The 15,385-nt window shown below is 43.6% G+C and overlaps 1 long non-coding RNA gene across 1 annotated transcript; it reads right to left on the bottom strand.

Moving 5' to 3' along the window:
* Positions 1–677: 677 nt before the first annotated feature.
* On the bottom strand, positions 678–15,031 carry LOC141099893 (uncharacterized). Its single transcript, XR_012234560.1, has 5 exons — positions 14,936–15,031; positions 14,533–14,686; positions 4,456–4,527; positions 4,288–4,359; positions 678–2,536 (listed from the first exon to the last, which is right to left on the bottom strand). It is a non-coding gene; the product is annotated as an uncharacterized lncRNA (long non-coding RNA).
* Between the last annotated feature and the right edge of the window lie 354 nt (positions 15,032–15,385).

The following is a 15,385-nucleotide window of genomic DNA, read 5'->3' as shown; positions in this document are numbered from 1 at the left end:
AGATGATGAACCTGACACCTGTGGCGGAACTGATGGTGGTTGGAGCAGATAGCTCTTAGACCGTTGAAAGGCAATGTCGGCACAATTTCAAACTCTACCTCTTCTTTGTTTGCGCTGCAGGAAAGATGAATATCTTTGTACCATGTTAGCCAGTAGATAGAAAAGTATTCAGGATTGAGAGTCCTCAGTAGTTGATACCTTTTAATGGCTAACTGAAAAGATGGTAACACATTGCAAGCTTTCGAGACTACTCAGGTCTCTACATCAGGCTAGACTAATACAAAATCTGAAGTCACATATTTATGCACAATACAGCCTAGAAAAAATGCAGTAGATAAGACAAGTGACGTGAAGCAGAACTATCAATATGGGAGAGGGAGAAACATAAATATAAACATTGGACCAGTTCATAGATAAGGAGTCCGGATGTTTTATGGTCCTCTAATTGGGGTCTAGTTCTGTGTTGTGATGCCCCCACAAGGTTTTAAAAGGAAATTCCTTAATTGATGTAAAAAGACATAAATCCATGCGACACATTCATTCCAGCACTGAGAGTGTCAAAGTTTGTCATAAATTTGTACTCCCAAACTCGTCTCTCTCTCTGAGAATAGAAGTTACCTTTCAATACCAGTAATTTCATATCCACGTTGCTGTGATCAGGGATACAGAAATGTTTTGCCACAGGTAGATCCATTCTTTTTTCTTTTATTGTGTGACGATGAGCATTCATCCTTGTTCTAAGCTTTTGCCCTGTCTCCCCCACATACAGACCCCCAGTTGGACATTTAGTACAAATAATTAAGTACACCACATTAGATGTAATGCAGGTGAAAGTATCTGGGATCTTGTAGTCCTGATGTGAGTTGGGGATCTTTATCTTGTCCATGGTCATTATAAATGGACAGGTTTTACATTTTTTCTGGTTGCAAGGAAAGGTTCCTGCAGCTGTTGGAGAGGACAGGGAGCTTCTGACAATGATGCTTCTTAAATTTGGGGGCTGCCTAAAACACAGCAGTGGGGGGTCTGGAAAAATGGATTTTAATCGGGCATCTTTTTGTAGTAAAGGTTGTAATTTCCGTGCAGCTCCCCTTAGCACCTCCAGATTTGACTTGTTTGCGCTGGGCACTTTTTCAAGGACTGTTCGATACTCAAGCAAGCAAGCCATCGGGAAATGCCTAAGTCAATGTAATTGCCAAGGAGATCACCCAGACTAAGAGGTACTTTTTAACTTCTGAGATAAAGTACTGCTTAACTTGGAGCTACTTTTCCAGAACCAGCCATTATCAGCATCAGCTTTCATTAACTATGAGTCTGCAGCCAACTTTATCGATTCAGGATTGGTTCTGAGATTAGGATTATGATTAGGGACAGTTAGGTTGGAAAGACCCATTCAAACTGTTGCCATTGAAAGGACACCGTTACTCCAGAACCTTGTCCAGCTGGTAATAGTGGAATTTACACTTAGGCCATGTTCATACGTTCAGTATTTGGTTAGTATTTTACATCAGTATTTGTAAGCCAATTGTGGAGCAATCAGAGGAAAAGTATAATAAGTGCACCACTTATGTATTTTTCACCCACTCCTGGTTTTGGCTTACAAATACTGATGAAAATCCTGACCAAATACTGAACGTGGCCCTAGAGTAGAAACACTTCACTTTTTTTTGTCCATCTTCTGTTATATTTTGGATAATTTACCTGCTGGGTTGGTATTCGGGTTTCATTGGCTGTGTATTCACAACTCTGTTATTGATTGGTGTTGGAAGGATATTGTTAAGTGGATCCCCAATTGTCATAAGAGATGTCTTATACTCAACCTATATAATAAGCTTACAGAGGCTAAATGTTTTTCTAAACTAGATCTTAGAGAGGCTTATAATTTGATATTCATCTGGAAGGGTGATGAGCAGAAACCAGTGTGCCAACAGTTTTTTCAAAACTTTATGAATTATATATCTTTTCTGATATTATTGGAAAGTTTTTTGTAGTATACCTTTATGATATTCTAATTTTTTCACCTGATCTGGATTTGCACTATGACCATGCCCGTTTTCTTTTACACAGATTTAGAGAAAATTCTTTGGTGGCTGAATTGGAGAAATGTACTTTTTCTGTGCAAGAAATATCGTCCCTGGGGTTCATTATATAACCTGAAAGGGTTAAGATGGATCCTAGGAAGGTGAAGGCCATAATTAATTGAGTTCAACCTCGTGACCTTAAAGCATTGCAACGTTTTCTAGGATTCGCCAATTTCGACAGAAAATTTGTTAGGTATTTTTCTCAAATTGTTAGTTTGATGGAAGACAAATAAAGAGTGGGAAGAAAATCATAGAATTATGCCCTGTTATGCAGATATTTAAACTTGTATTTAACTTGGTTCTTCCCTTGTATCTTACCACAGGGACGCAAAGATAAACTGGTCTCGTGAATGCAACGCTCTGTCTCTGGGTCTATGATTAAATTTACTCCTGCTGCCAAATGAGAAATGAAACGGTGCAAGGGACAGCCACATGGTATACGGTTGCCAGATAGATCCCTGCAATATAGTAATAACAGTGTGGTTGTAAATATCGAGGCAAAGAGAACTAGAAAGTGACCATACATTTCATTGAAGCAAAACCTGATTGTTCTGGAGCTTAAGGGTGAGTGCACACAGTGCGGATTCACCTGCGGATTTTTTCGCGCAGATTTGCAGGTAAAACCACAGGTAAAGTGACCTGTGGTTTACCTGCGGATTTGCCAGCGGTTTTCCCCTGCGGTTTGACACCTGGACAATGGAACAGGTGGCAAACCGCTGCGGAATCCGCAGAAAGAATTGACATGCTGCGGATTTAAAACTGCAGCAAATCCGCGCGGAAAAATCCGCATCGTGGGCACTGTGGTTTTGAAATCCCATTGGCTAACATGGTACTGTACATTGCTCGCGGATCTGCTGCAGATCCGCAGGGCCAAATCCGCTGCAGATCCACAGCCGAAGCCACAGCGTGTCCACATACCCTTAAGCAATTACTCTGCCCCCTACCATCATGATGTAGAGCATTGTTATAATTTAGAGCGTCAAAGCTACTTTGAATCCACTCCGGCACCAAAGCTGATCACCATTGCTTCCTATACTTATGCAATGAATGTTTCCACCATAAAATACCATATATGTCTATATGCGATATGGTGGCATGGTTATAGAACTGAATAACAGGATTATCCCTTTAACTTACCATCTAATTATAATCAGGGTGCCCCAATTCATAGGACCATCATAGATAACAGTATGTCTTTCATAAACAGTAATGCACAATAGTTTAAGCTACGTAAGTGGGTGAAGGGGTTACAGGGCTCAATAGGTCCCTTTGGCCTGTATGAGAAGACTAATACTATTTACGGACAGTAATGGTTGAAGGCCCTGTTGAAGAATTTTCATTGGGGTCCACAAGCTTCAATCAAGTTACCGTACATCAATGGCCAACTGTGAGCCGCTAATACAAAATAGTGTCAGTAGAATATAGTGGTTTTCTAAGACAGCAAAATGGTTATTGGGAAAATCTAATCATTCAATTGAAGTCAATAAAAGCGGTATAAATGAATATTCAGTAAATGTTGTGAGTAAACTATAATACTAACACAGGTCTCCAAATATTGCCAGCTGGATGCAGTAAACCAAGCAGTTGAAAAGTGGAAATTCTATTTTACATTCAATCATTCAATATTAGAACCGGTAGTAAGGTCAATACTCCAAAGTGTCCCAGGAGACATTTTTCAACATGACAACACCAGGCTACATGTTGCTTGTGCTTCTGTGAGTAGCCTGCATGGCCTAAACCTTCTACCACAGTGTCTCTGGACTTGTCTTCCATCGTGCACATCAGAGACGTCATTGGACAGCAACTGTAAAAGGATCTGCCAGCAGTGGAACTTGATGATTTGCCCAGTTGCATTCAGCATGGCAAAACATTCCTCAGACAACCATTAAGAACCTCATTAATACCATATCAAGGTGTATATGTGTGGTGATTTCTGCACCGAGTGCTCATACTCAACACTGAATAATTTGAAATGTTTTTATTTTGCTTCCATGTCCATCATTACTATGTCTATCCATCCTTGGAATTTCATAAATCCATGACTTTTCTTTCTTATTATTGAGATTTCAGTGTTGAGGAGTGTATAATCGTATTTTAGGACCACAATGGGATGTGGGTTGATGACGCCTGATTTATGAGCATTATAATTAAGACAATAGGCATAAGAATATTTGGGAACAATCTATGATTTACATATAATAGTACTCACAATGTCTGCAGTCCAGGGAGAAAATCTTTCCAGAATTCATCAATTATCCAAATGTCATTGTGACTTAGATTTCTGAAGGGAGAAAGAGTAGAACAGAACAGCTATGCATGTGATATATACACAAGACCATCATTAGATTACTGCTTCTCCCATCTACTGAGTACTCACAGGTTCCTTATGTTGTGAAGCCCATTAAAGTCCTTTGAGTGAAGTAAACTCAGCTGGTTTCCAGAGAGGTCCCTGAAGGAATAGGAAATGTTCAGGTAAATATCCTTTTTATTGTAATAGATCCAGATCCACTGATTCAGCATATCTGATAGGCTACATTCACACATTCAGTATTTTACCACAGTATTTGTTTTCCAAAACTTTTATTAGGGTTTTATATAACAATAGGAAGGGGAGGGAAGAGGGGGGGACAGGGAGCGGATGAGAAGAAAGGAGAAAAGGGACCAAGTGGTCCTTGAAACCCAAAGGATATTAATAACAAGTAAACCGATACATATGACTCAATAATTCAATAATCACAAAGGCAAAGGATACAAGAATAATAGAATAAGCAATGTTGCAGGATGCTTTCAAAAATTATTTAAGGAAATAGTGTAATCCAACTGGACCATTTTCTATTAAATTTGTCAAGCTTATCATTCACCTGGGCTATTTTATATTCAAAAGCTTTATGGAGGGTTACTTTTCCTATAATGTCTTGGAGTTTGGGGGGATCTGTTCTTTTCCAATTAAAGGCGATAGAGTTTTTGGTGACTAACAAGATGTGGATCACTAAAGGAATAGAAAAATGCTCAATGTCGGCTGAGTTCAATGTTAAAAGGGGACAAAATAATGGGTTTGGAAAGTAGTGAATTGATTAGGGCTGATATGTCATTCCAGAGGGGTTTGATTAGGGGGCAGTTCCAGAAAATGTGTAGTACTAGTAAGTTACCATATTGGCCGCATCCTCTCCAGCAAGTTGATGGATTTTCTGGGTTTATCTTAGAAAGCCTAGCTGGCATATAGTACCATCTAGTTAACATTTTATGATGGGCCTCCTGGAGAGACATAGAGATAGTTGCGACATAGGAACTGGAGCAAGCCTGTTCCCAGACTGTTGGATCTGGAGCTATATGGAGTTCTTTCTCCCATCTTAGCAGTTATGGGTTCTTATGAATGCTTGGATTTTGTTTAGCCACGTACAGTTGTGGCCAAAAGTATTGACACCCCTGCAATTCTGTCAGATAATACTCAGTTTCTTCCTGAAAATGATTGCAAACACAAATTCTTTGGTATTATTATCTTCATTTAATTTGTCTTAAATGAAAAAACACAAAAAGAATTGTCCTAAAGTCAAATTGGATATAATTCCACACCAAACATAAAAAAGAGGGTGGACAAAAGTATTGGCACTGTTCGAAAAATCATGTGATGCTTCTCTAGCACCTGTAACTTACCTGTGGCACCTAACAGGTGTTGGCAATAACTAAATCACACTTGCAGCCAGTTGACATGGATTAAAGTTGACTCAACCTCTGTCCTGTGTCCTTGTGTGTACCACATTGAGCATGGAGAAAAGAAAGAAGACCAAAGAACTGTCTGAGGACCTGAGAAACCAAATTGTGAGGAAGCATGAGCAATTTCAAGGCTACAAGTCCATCTCCAAAGACCTGAATGTTTCTGTGTCTACCGTGCGCAGTGTCATCAAGAAGTTTAAAGCCCATGGCACTGTGGCTAACCTCCCTAGATGTGGGCGGAAAAGAAAAATTGACAAGAGATTTCAACGCAAGATTGTGTGGATGTTGGATAAAGAACCTCGACTAACATCCAAACAAGTTCAAGCTGCCCTGCAGTCCGAGGGTACAACAGTGTCAACCCATACTATCCGTCGGCGTCTGAATGAAAAGGGACTGTATGGTAGGAGACCCAGGAAGACCCCACTTCTTACCCCGAGACATAAAAAAAACAGGCTTGAGTTTGCCAAAACTTACCTGAAAAAGCCTAAAACGTTTTGGAAGAATGTTCTCTGGTCAGATGAGACAAAAGTAGAGCTTTTTGGGCAAAGGCATCAACATAGAGTTTACAGGAGAAAAAAAGAGGCATTCAAAGAAAAGAACACGGTCCCTACAGTCAAACATGGCGGAGGTTCCCTGATGTTTTGGGGTTGCTTTGTTGCCTCTGGCACTGGACTGCTTGACCGTGTGCATGGCATTATGAAGTCAGAAGACTACCAACAAATTTTGCAGCATAATGTAGGGCCCAGTGTGAGAAAGATGGGTCTCCCTCAGAGGTCATGGGTCTTCCAGCAGGACAATGACCCAAAACACACTTCAAAAAGCACTAGAAAATGGTTTGAGAGAAAGCACTGGAGACTTCTAAGGTGGCCAGCAATGAGTCCAGACCTGAATCCCATAGAACACCTGTGGAGAGATCTAAAAATGGCAGTTTGGAAAAGGCACCCTTCAAATATCAGGGACCTGGAGCAGTTTGCCAAAGAAGAATGGTCTAAAATTCCAGCAGAACATTGTAAGAAACTCATTGATGGTTACCGGAAACGGTTGGTCGCAGTTATTTTGGCTAAAGGTTGTGCAACCAAGTATTAGGCTGAGGGTGCCAATACTTTTGTCTGGCCCATTTTTGGAGTTTTGTGTGAAATGATCAATGTTTTGCTTTTTGCTTCATTCTCTTTTGTGTTTTTTCATTTAAGACAAATTAAATGAAGATAATAATACCAAAGAATTTGTGTTTGCAATCATTTTCAGGAAGAAACTGAGTATTATCTGACAGAATTGCAGGGGTGTCAATACTTTTGGCCACAACTGTATATATATAAGAGATACTCCAAAAAATGTTATGGTTTATGTTGATTAGGAGGTTATTTTATTCCATATAAAAGTTGTTGTGTCTTTATTTAATGAAAGTTGGTTCTTCTGTTACCATGCTGCCTAGTTTGATGAATCTTTTATTGTATCAGTGAAAGGCAGGATTGCAGCTTTATTTTTAATTTTTTCCTGGAAAAATTTTCAAAAAATCACAGACCGACAACTTTTTTTTTACAGACATATATACTCATATACGCTAAAGATCTACAGAGCATAACTTCTATATGAAGACATTAGTTGCATTCACTGTGAACTTGTGAGCAGGTTGCGGGATGCAGTGACGGAAAGATGGCAAAGCAAGGGTTAACAATTTTAATAAACAGGGGAATACTCCACGCAGGGAGGAGGTTAAACAGGAATAAACAGTAGAATTTGAAAAGGATATTCTGAGGTAGAGAATAAAGGATCAGGTAACGGCAGTTCCTGTGAAGTACTTGTATCAGAAGTTCCTCAAACTCTAACTCCTGCTGGGAAGTTAATAGCGCTGGCAACGGCTGGCATGGTGTCTTTTCCAGGAAAGTCCTGTGGGCACAATGCCCTGTCTTCTTGTGGCAGCGGCCATTCTCCAGTACCTTCTGCTGAGCCCTAGTCCACATGCTGAAGGAGCTGACAAGGGTGCGGGCCACAGCACAGTACGAGCCCTACATGGCTCGGCTAATATACACTGGCGAAGTCAGGGAATAAGTGTCTTGGCAAATATTCACTGGCAGAGTCAGGGTGCAAGTGTCTATCCTGTTCTCGGTCACCCTTATGTCACCCTTATGTGGCATGTGTACTGTACTCACGGACATGGAGCATACGGCACCTTTTTCTCTTGTAGTCATGGGGCGCGCTGCACTTCTCTCTCTATGCTGCGCGCTGCCTGTTCCCGCCAAGACTCAAGTGTCATCAAAAGCTGGCGCAATTCTTCTACAGTGAGGTCCGGCAGACCACGGTCCAGCGACGAGGGAAGCAGCGAACAGTCCTGAACTCTAGTCAAAAGGCACACTGCACCTCTCTCTGTCTCTAATCCCTGCTGTGGGCGGCAGAGAACTCACGGGCGCTGGCCTACATAATGCCCGCACAAAGCCCCGATCAGCCCGGCAGAGCCTGCACAGAGTAAACAGGGAACAGGGAAAAATGCAAAGTACTACATCTGGGCAATAAAAATGAAAAAAGCATATACAGAATGGGAGGAATGGGGCTAAGCAACAGCACATGTGAAAAAGACTTGGGTCTACTAATAGATCACAGACTGAATATGAGTGAACAGTGTGACGCAGCAGCAAAAAAGGCAAATGCAATTCTAGGATGTATTAACAGAAGCATACAGTCTAGATCACGTGAAGTCATTATTTCCCTCTACTCCTCTTTGGTCAGACCTCATCTGGAATATTGTGTCCAGTTTTGGGCACCACATTTTAAAAAAGACATCAACAAACTGGAGCAAGTTCAGAAAAGAGCAACCAGAATGGTGACCGGTCTGCAAACCCTGTCTTATGAGGAAAGGTTGTAGGATTTGGGATTGTTTAGTTTGCAAAAGAGGAGACTGAGAGGAGACTTAATAGCTGTCTACAAATATCTAAAGGGCTGTCACATTGTAAAAGGATCAACTTTATTCTCATTTGCACAAGGAAAGACTAGAAGCAATGGGATGAAACTGAATGGGAGGAGACACAGATTAGATATTAGAAAAAACTTTTTGACAGTTAGAGTGATCAATGAGTGGAACAAGCTGCCACGAGAAGTGGTGAGTTCTCCTTCAATGGAAGTCTTCAAACAGAGGCTAGACAGACATCTGACTGGGATGATTTCGCGAATCCTGCTTTGAGCAGGGGGTTGGACCAGATGGTCCGGGAGGTCCCTTCCAACTCTACGATTCTATGATTCTATGAGCCCCGATCAGCCCGGCAGAGCCTGCAAAGAGCCCCGATCAGCCTGGCAGAGCCCGCACAGAGTCCCGATCGGCCCGGCAGAGCCCACACAGAGCCCTGATCAGCCCGGCAGAGCCCGCACACATGCTGGGTGGGACATCTGAATATTACAAGGCGAGTAGCGAAATTTACTTGCTAGGATTCGTGTACCTAATGAGTATACTCGCTCATCCCTAGTAACAACCCTACCGGCGTCACTGCATGGCGTCCCATCTCTCATCTTACTCACCACTCCGGGCCATGCTGTGAGTTCTGTCTTCTGCCGGCTCCATGTTCTGGGCCTTATGTCCTTGCTTGCTGCATACTTCCTGTCTGTATGCTTAGGGTGGCATCCCTGGCACTTCCTGGTTCTTATAGAGACAATGTTCACCTTCCTAAGGTGTGCCCAGCCAATTGCCAAGAGGCCTCAGGTACTTAAGGCAACCCCGCCCAAAGGAGGATGCCTGAACAACTATTTGCCTCAGTCAGTGTCTTGCTACTGAGGTGCCAGGTCCTGTCCTGTTTCCATTTTCTCTGGGGGCTGTATACCCAGACATGTCTCTGTGCTTTGAGTGTCTTGTTTCCTGCCTTCCTGAGGGCTTCATACTCAGGCTTGTATCCTAGATCCTGTCCCTGTTCCTGTACCTGACCTTGTCTGAACTCAGTCCTAACCTATACCTGTTTGTATCCTTGTCTGTGGCTTCCTTTCCCTGCTGTGGTTACCATTGTGTTTACTCTGTCTGCCTTGCTCTTTGCTCTCGCTCTGCGGTTCCGCTTTACTTTCCCTCTGCGGTTCCCCTCTGCTTCCGCAACCTGCTGTTCTGCTCTTTGCTCCACAATCCTGCGGTTCTGCCCTTTGCGCCACAATCCTGCGGTTTTGCCCTTTGCTCTGCAATCCTGCAGTTCTGCTCTTTGCTCTGCAATCCTGCGGTTCTGCTCTTTGCTCCGCAACCCTGCGGTTCTGCTCTGCTTCTGTTCCACATCCTGCTGGTCTTTATCCCTCCTGTCTGAACTGTTTCATAAACAGTTCCTGTCCCTCTTGTCTGGATGTTTCCTAACAGTTTCTTTCCCTCCTGTCTGAATTGGCTCCTACCTGTTCCCACACGCTATTCATACCTGTCTGTGTACCTGTCCCCGTATACCCTCCAGTCTGAACAGGTCCCTTCCTGTCCCCATATACCCTCCAGTCTGAACAGGCCCCTACCTGTTTCCATATACCTGCCAGTGTTCCTGTCCCTACCGAGTCAGTACCTGTCCCACCTGTCATGTGAGAGTGCCAACCATGCCCGCCTGTCCTGCCAGAGTGTCCGCCTGTCCTGCCAGAGTGTAAGCCATGCCCGCCTGTCCTGCCATAGTGCCAGCTGTGCCCTCCTGTCCTGCTAGAGTGCCAGCCCTGTCCGCCTGTCCTGCCAGAGTGCCAGCCCTGCCCGCCTGTCCTGCAAGAGTGCCAGCTGTGCCCGCCAGAGTACCAGTCTTGCCCGCACCTACTATCAGTGTTCTATCCCGCAATTGGATCAGCTGCTACATCCAGACACCGCACTGGAGTGTGTCCAGGTAGCTGCCAGCCGCACAAGCCTGACCTCACCATCAGTGGCTCCAGTGAACACCAAGGTAGCTGCTTAGTCATGCCCCTTCCAGGGTCATCTGGTTTGTGGCACAGTGGGACCACAATCCAACGCTCGCGCCAAAGAGTCAGGGCGCGAGCATTACAGCTCCTTTTGCATTAATTACTGCATCAATGCGGCGTGGCATGGAGGCGATCAGCCTGTGGCACTGCTGAAGTGTTATGGAAGCCCAAGTTGCTTTGAAAGCAGCCTTCAGCTTGTCTGCATCATTGGGTCTGGTGTCTCTCATCTTCCTCTTGACCATACCCATAGATTCTCTATGGCAGTGGTTCCCAAACTCCAATCCTCGCGGACCCCAACAGGTCATGTTTTCAGGATTTCCATAGAGAATTCCTGATGCCTTGATGATACTTCCATCACCTGTGAAATACTAAGGAAATCCTGAAAACATGACATGTTGGGGGCTGTGAGGACTGGAGTTTGGGAAACACTGCTCTATGGGGTTAAAGTCAGGAAAGTTTCCTGACCAATCAAGTACCTTTATACTTTTGCTTTTAAACCAGGTATTGGTACTTTTGGCATTGTGGACAGGTGCCAAGTTCTGCTGGAGAATGAAATTTCCATCTCTAAAAAGCTTGTCAGCAGAGGAAAGCATGAAGTGCACTGACTTTGGTCTTGATAAAATACAGTGGACCTACACCAGCAGATGACACAGCTCCCCAAACCATCACTGATTGTGGAAACTTCACACTAGACCTCAAGCAGCTTGGATTGTGTGCCTCTCCACTCTTCCTCCAGACCCTGGGACCTTGATTTCCAAAAGAAATGCAAAATTTACTTTCTTCTGAAAGCAACACCTTGGACCACTGAGCAACAGTCCAGTTCTTTTTCTCCTTGGTCCAGGTAAGCCTTTCAAGGCTGCAGTTATCCCGGTTGCTTGTGCAACTTTTTCTACCACACTTTTTCCTTCCACTCAACTTTCCATTAATCTGCTTGGATACAGCACTCTGTGAACAGCCATCTTCTTTAGCAATGACCTTTTGTGGCTTACCCTCCTTGCGGAGTGTGTCAATGACTGCCTTCTGGACATCTGTCAAGTCAGCAGTCTTCACCATGATTGTGGAGCCTACTGAAACAGGGACCTTTTCATAAGCATAGGAAGCCTTTACAGGTGTTTTTTGTTAATTATTCTAATTTACTGAGATAATGACTTTTGGGTTTTCATTGGCTGTAAGCCATAATCATCAACACTAACAGAAATAAACACTTGAATAGATCACTCTGTTTGCAATGACTCTATATAATATATGAGTTTCACTTTTTGTATTGAAGAACTGAAATAGATTAACTTTTAGATGATATTCTAATTTTGTGAGAAGTCCCTGTATATTTAATCAAAGGGAACACTAGACAATACAGTGTATACACGATGGTTACATGTCACGATCCCGCCACTGACACCGGTATGTCACGGACGGAGGGACGCGACGCACTGCCGACACATGGCTATCACATGTACAGGAGGGCTTATCTTAGTTATCCCATCGCTGCCACAATGTGATAAAAAAAACAGCAAGCTAGTCTTGCCCTAACAATTTATCACAGGGGGTTATTTTGGGTGTCCCACCACTGCCAACAATACTTCACGAAGCTTTTCAGTTCCACTTTGGAACTCGCAGCTCTCCGGCACCCCCCTTACCCTCAGGTCAGTCAGGGAACTACACCTGGGATAATTGGTTGCCGGCCGGATGCTTCAATGAGGTCTGGTCACCCGGCATGCTGCAGTGAGGGAATTATAAAATGCTCTGGCTGCAGCCACCCAATTAGCTTATAAAATCCCTTTCTGTCACAGTCAGCAGTACCTGGGACCCATACCACACTTCGCCGCCACCAGCTCCAGATTTTCTCTTATTAATATTTAAACTTAATAGACAGGTTCGAAGCCAACCCGAATCAGTAGTGTAATTATCTTAAAGGTATGTAAATTCGCTTCTAGAGCATGAAGACAGACTAATAAAGTTACAATTTATTCCCAAAAGACGGGCAGTGTTTACAGAGACAAAAGATTTTATCAAGTTGAGACATTATATATGTACAATGCAGATATAAAATAAACGGGTTTAAAAACAGAAATTAACACTTACATGTGCTTAGATGGTCTTAGGCTAACCATGTGGGGAGAAGGTAGAGCCAAACATCTCCACTCATCTGAGTTCCTTTTGGCATGGAATCTCCAGCTCAAATGACCTCCCAACTGAGTGAGTGTACTCTATAGTTCTGGGTCATGACATCATAAAAGGGGCTGTCTGGTGATGGTCCTTCCCCCTGCTCTTGGAGTTAGAATCCAACTACCAAACTTATAACAACTATATCTCACAGAGGGTACTTTGTATAAACATGCACATAGTATCATCTTTTCCGGCCTGTCGAAGGCAATAATTCAAGACCGAACATGCAGTAATTATGTCACACCGTTTAGGAGAAATCCATTTCTCGGATTCTGTCAGCGCTGAAACCGTGGAAAACATGGGCTAGGATGCTGGGTCGACACATATTGCAGAAATGTAATTTTCGTGGTTTTACCATAAACGCGCCACATTTTATGACCAAATGATTAGATCCCCATTACTGTCAATGAGAAGCTGCACATGTTTCAGAGACAAAGGGACCCCCCGCCGTGAGGCAGGATGGAGCTCACACTGGGAATTCAGGGAATTCAGATTAGACTGGTTTTGTGTGTGATCTGAGAAGGATGGAGGAACGGGGGGGGGGGTGAGTGGCTGCAGGGACAGAATACAAAGCTGCAGCTGTGACAGGCTAAAGTCTCACCTGTAGGGTAGAGAATGGAAGATTCTGGAATGTTCCGGAGAAGTCATATCCTACATTATCATTACAACACACAAACAATGGTCAGATATGCAAATGCATTTAGTGGTAGGACAAAAGATATAACCAGAATATATGCCAATTGCCAGGTGATGTTAGATTATGGGCCAAAGGGAGCATGGGTTGCCAGCTGTCTCCGTGGCCCTTTCCTGATGAAGCAGTGTTGCACAGTGATACGCGTTGGGTGTCTGTTCTAATACACCACAGGGTTAGGGACTTCCATGGGTGATATTTATTGTTAATATTTCATGTATTTCTTATGGTTTATATTGTTTGTTTATGCTGCCTAGTACATAATTATACTTGAACCTTGATACTATTCCATGTTGCTTCCCTCTATATAGGCTTCTATGTGAGCTTACCTATGCTATTATAAAACTTGATATTCAGGTCTATATTCTAATTGTGTACAAACTGTTTGTTCTGTCCTGCCTGTATTGCACATAGCACTTTACAGTCTATTGTATTTATGGGTTATATATTGTTATACAGAGCATACATTGGTTTCCAGACTCCCATCTGGCTGTCTGATTTAAGCTCACTCTGAGGAGATATAATACTTACTTTCCAATATAAGCATACTCATGTTTTCTTTACCTCAACTTTGGTCATATTATGTGGTGTATTGATATCTATTCATTGGGGGGGGGTGTTTCATGTTTTAATTGGATTGTAGGATATTTTTTGTTTAATAAAGGTTGTTACATTTTTATACGATTCATGACTCGAGGTGTGCACATTGTTATTGCATCTCTTTCTCTTCTCCCCTACATAAGTAATGGAAAAATGGACTGGCCATGTAAAGATGAGCTGGTTTACTCCTGTTGGAACAGAACGCTATAGCGCCCCCACTGTCACTCTAATGTTATCACGGATAATGGGGCTCAGACAGAAAATACGCACATTATTTGAATTATCACAAATGTATATTCTGAGAATATCTGCCCGACAGCAACCTCCATCCTAATAAAGATGTTAATTGTCAGGATCCTGACAGCTCTGGCGTACAGCCTCTGCTGAGCAGGGACTCACCCGCACTGTGGGGGCCCCGGGGACAGGTACGGCCGGAAAGTACAGATGCACAGGACCTGTGGAAGCTGAAGTTTAGCAAGCAGTCACAGGACCTACGGTCTTGTGACTGCAAGGGGGCAATGCTTAGCATCCTGCTTGCAGAGATGGCAGGACACTATACAGAAAACTCAGAGTCAGGCAAAACGGAGGTCATACACAGTACGGGCAAGCGAGGTACAGGAGGGATATACAGATGGGAGGTCAGACAAAGCCAAAGGTCATACACAGTACGGGCAAGCGCGGTACAGGAGGGATATTCAGGAGGGAGGTAAGACAAAGCCAAGGGTCATACACAGCACAGGCAAAGCAGGTACAGAGTCAGCAAACCAGAGACGTAAACCGTAACAGAGCAGGGTCAAAATACCAGGCAGACGGACAATGATCGGCGTGACGCACGGACAGAGCAGGGTCGGGCACACTCAGATAGGAGTATATGCGACAGGGGATGGCTCTCCCCTGAAGCTATAAAAACCCTCCCCAGATCCACAGATTGGCTCTCAGAGTTAACTCCTACACCACCTACCCAAAACTCAAAACACACCATGACAGTACCCCTCCTTCAACGGGGGGGCCTCCAGACCCCCAGGTCTCTCAGGATATCGAGCATGGCAAGCTTTAACCAGACAATCAGCGTGCACTAACCTGGCTGGTACCCACGATCGGTCCTCCGGACCGTACCCCTTCCAATGTACAAGATATTGCAAGAAACCGCGTACCCACCGAGACTGTAAAATGTTTTGCACTTCGAACTCCATATGACCGTCTACCAACACTGGAGTTGGTATGGAACCAGGTTCCTCTACCACTGAGCCGA

This window comes from Dendrobates tinctorius, unplaced genomic scaffold (genome assembly GCF_039654945.1).
Source record: "Dendrobates tinctorius isolate UK_male_01 unplaced genomic scaffold, ASM3965494v1 ptg000103l, whole genome shotgun sequence".
Taxonomy (NCBI): Eukaryota; Metazoa; Chordata; class Amphibia; order Anura; family Dendrobatidae; genus Dendrobates; species Dendrobates tinctorius.
Note: the sequence above shows the minus strand (reverse complement) of the source record. Positions and strands in the feature narration are given on the sequence as shown.